Source organism: Gavialis gangeticus, unplaced genomic scaffold, assembly GCF_001723915.1.
Source record: "Gavialis gangeticus isolate Ggan-Ray unplaced genomic scaffold, GavGan_comp1, whole genome shotgun sequence".
Lineage (NCBI taxonomy): Eukaryota > Metazoa > Chordata > Crocodylia > Gavialidae > Gavialis > Gavialis gangeticus.
The window spans coordinates 147,799,581-147,803,880 of NW_017729024.1; the positions used below are offsets into that span (position 1 = coordinate 147,799,581).

General features: G+C 39.2%; 1 protein-coding gene across 2 annotated transcripts in view; it reads right to left on the reverse strand.

The window, feature by feature from the left end:
- ITGA1 (integrin subunit alpha 1) overlaps window positions 1-4,300 on the reverse strand; it is a 169,385-nt gene that overhangs the window by 156,728 nt on the left and 8,357 nt on the right. The window lies entirely within an intron of this gene.

Genomic DNA, 4,300 nt, shown 5'->3' on the forward strand with positions numbered 1-4,300 from the left:
TTTTTCCATTAACCCCCCCCCCCCCCGGACGACTGTATACATCAGATTCAGCATTTAATGTGTATTTTAGTGACTGCTGTATCAGTATCTTCTGGGTGACTCAGCAGTCTCCTGGGGATCTGTGTCTAGTTCCTGGAGAGGCCAGGGCAATCCTGGAGGACTGGCAGCCCAACTTGAAATATCCCATCAATATCTAAACTTAGCTACTGATGCTGCCCTCTGCTTCTTCCAGGAGGTTCCTGATAAATATTAATGAAATAGTCCTCATTTCATTCAGACAGAGGGGAATCGTTGACTTCCATCAAGGCAAAAACACCCGTAGCTAGATCCTACAAACCCTTTCCCAAATGAATAGCCACCACCCTAATAGAAACTGGAACTGGAAGCTCTCTAAATATTTTGTTGTTTTGGGTGATGTACAGGAATAAATATTTTAGAGGTGTTACAAACCTATAAGCCTTGCCTTGCATCTGGCAACTTCTTAAAAACAATACAGTAATTAAAAGTCAAATAACAAAGCATTTAAAATGATGATAAGATAAGGAATGCCTAGCACAGTTGCTGCAGAGGGACATCGTTTTACCGGCACAGAATTCTCCCATTGCATCATTAAAGTTGTGGATAAAAGAGCTGCTGAACCATTTATTTAGATTTCTGAAAGACCATTAACATAGACCAGCACAAGGAGTTAGAAGCAACTAAATAGACAAAATACTATTTTGAAGAAGCAAGTTATTATTACCATGGTTCAAAACCTGGTTAGGAGACAGAAAAGCTAGGATTAACGGGTCAGTTTTCATCATAGTAAAAATGAATATCAGGATAATCAATACTCTGTACTAGGTTGTGTTTTAATAACCTAGTATAATATTTAATAGTTCTAATATATTTAATATTTATTAAAATATGGAAAGGGGGTAAGTTAAGAAAAATCACTATTTGCAGATGGTAGCATCGACTGATGTAGCCAAGATGATCCAGGAAATATGCAAGAGGCAAGGATTTTCGTAGCTGATATATTTTATTGGATCAATTTGAAGATAACAGCTATTTAGGGCTGTCAGGACCAGAAAGGACGATGAGGGACTTCAGTAAGAATGTTCAATATGGTAGCAAAAGACATTTTGGATTGAAAAATTCAAAACAAGGCACATTCAACGAAAAAGCATAAACTATTAGTATAGGAGAGCCTAAATTAACCTGAACTGCACAGGAAGGGAACCTGGTTATAACTGTACATAGAGAGCTAATGAAGACTGCTGTTAAATAGAAAGCTGCAGTCAAAAAAGTAAACCAAGTGCTGGAATGCATAAGGATAGAGAACCATAAAGTATAATAATGCCATTCTATAAACTAATGGTGCTGCCTCATTTGGAATATGGTGTGCAGTAGTGGATGTTTCTCTTCAAAAGGCATGTTGCAAAATGAAAAGGCGTTTAGAAAAAGGTAGTAAGAGGAATTATTAGTGGAATGGAAAAACTCATGTATACTGATAGACTGATAAGGATTTGAATAATTTAGAAAGGAAACAGCTATATGGGGGCATGATAAAGATGCATAAAATAATGAATTGTATATGAAAAAATAGATTGGGGGCTACTTTTCTCCCTGATAGTAGATGAGCAAGGGTAAAATTAAATGGTGGCAAATTCAGAAGAGGAAACTTTTTCTTACATAACATATAATAAGGCTTCCACAGTCACTGCTACAGCAAAGCCCCAGGGTCAAGAATATAAGGAGATTCAAAAAGAGTTTAGAGAGTTACATAAGAAATTATTCAGTGTAATAATCTTTTTATGTGACAAGAAAAGTTCTGAAAGTGACAGGAAACTTTACACTCCAGAGGAAAAGCCAATTTTAACTAACAGAGATCCAACTGAGATATGACATTTCCTGTGAACTTTATACCCCTTCTTTTGAAAGATCTAGTGCTGATTGTCAGAGATAGGACACTACTAAATGGGCATTAGGTCTGATTCAATATTGCAACTCCTAAGTTCCTAAAATAGAGACCATAAATGATACAAAGGCAAAGACAGGTGTGGCAGATATTTAGTGGGCTTGCATAGTTATACCTAAGGCCCCATTTTTGTAAATAGATACATGTTCAATTCTATTAGTATCAATAGCCCCATACACGATTGGAACTACTTGTTAGAGTAAAGTAAAATGCGCACACAATTTCTTGTAGAACTAGGGTCTGTATTTATCATCTCTTTGCTATCCTAAAATATACAAGCTATGTAAAATATGAGATTTTTTCTTAGAAGTTTTCCTTTTCCTGGTAGCATTTTTCTAAATCTAAAGATGATGGTGCATCTTACTCTCTTGTATTGCTTCTGCGTTCCCTTTTCCCTGTTGAGACCCAACACAATTAACTTTGGTTGTTCAGTGTTCAGGAGACACTTCAAGAGGCTGGTTTCCTTTTTCAAGCAAATAATGACAACAAGCTATACAAATTAGGAACAATGATCTATAAATATGGTTTATAGCTACTCTAAACTTTCGGTATGCCATCTATCATTAATGAGGCAACTGTCAACTTTATAACAACACTTCCAGCTGAAAATGTTGTACTTGTTCTTTAATATGTGGCTACTACATGTTGTCATTCATTTAACTGCAAGAGAATATGAGCCCCTGGAGATGGAAGTGTCATATTAGTAAATTTGGGAGCCAGAGAGCTGAGCTGACTGCATTAGAAACTCATGACTGCATTATAGGTCTAGCAAAGCTAATGAGACTTTGGCTTCAGTAGAGCAGGACTAAACCCTAAACACAAGAAGATACTTCTTATTGCTAATTACCTAAAACTAGATATAGGCAAGAAATATTGGTGGGTGATATCTTTTATTGGACAAACTGCATGATTGGACCAACTGCATGATTGGAATAAAGACAAGGTTTCAAATGCAAGACATTATTTATCAGGAAGAATGCTGAAGAATGTCTTGCATTCAGAAGCTTGTCTAACTTTATTCCAATCATGCAGCTAGTTCAACAGAAGATAGCACCCTCCAAAACACTTTGCCTCTCACATAATTCCTGGACAATCATGGCTACAACCTCACTCTAACACTAATAAAACTGTATGTATTTTAGTATATAATCCTGTACAGTTCTGCTATTTTACTTCAATTCTCAAAGAACTGTTATGGGTACAACATAACGGCTCTTGCTATAAGAATATAAGAACAACAACTTCTGTAGCTGTTTAATTTTTGTCCTGGATGATTAATGCACCTTTTTTTCTTTCTAGAAGTAGCAATATAGCACCTGCTTTAAGAACTTCAAAAGGCAGTGTAGCAGGATGTGGTTGGGCCTCATATTAGCACCTTCCTCTGGTCCTCTACTTCTGTCTATCTGGTCCCTGAGCCCTTCTCCCTCACTTTCTGCCATGCCTTTGCTGTTTCTAAAATAAGTGCCCAGGACCCAAGGGGACTTACTGATCAAGGTCCTACCACTCTTTTTTCTTATCTTAATATTTAATGCCTTAAAGTCTGTATTCACGATTTCCAACACCCCTACAGCCAAGCCCATGCCTTGCAGGTGTCAATCAGTCATTTAGATGGGCTCTTGGCCCCAAGTCCAATCTCTTGCTTCTTCAGGCTCTTTTATCTTCAGGTTCTGTCCTTTTTGGGAGCTGATCCCTGGCCCTGTCTCTGTTACTTCTAGGCACAAGGAACCTAGCCCTGGCTAATTTTTGCAGCTTGGGCCCACCCCAGCAGGGTCCAGCCTCTCTATGCCTCTCAGGCACTACAAGGACCTCAAAATCTCCCCTTTCTAGTCCCTTCCTGGTCCTCAAGTGAAAAAACAAACTGAAAGTCCAGGTGCTGCTTTAACATAACACGCACCTGCCTTGCAGCTCGAAAGGGAAAAAAGTATGTTGTCTCTTTAACTTATACAGCCCCAGGGTCAGGCAGTCCTACAGCTAGCAGTAAAACTAGCCAGTTTAGTACAGCAAATGAAACCCACCCAGGTAACCCACCCCTGGGGGCTTCTCACTACGCTGCGCCCAAAAGTCCAGTCCCCTACTGGATTCCTTATCACACGCTCTTTCCCCTTCCTTGGAGAGGGCTCAGTTCCTCCACAAGCCTTCTCTGTGAGGCAACCCGCTTTCCATTCCCCTACTCCCTGCTTCCCAGGAAGCCTTTTTGCTCTTCCTGTTATCACCTGCGGGCCTTTACTTCCCAGTCTCTAAGTGTTAGTCTTTCTGATTACTAATTAATTTGCAGCTCCTTTCTGCCACCTGCTCCCTGGTTAGCATTTTTTACCTCGCCTGCTTTTTTACTTGCCCAGT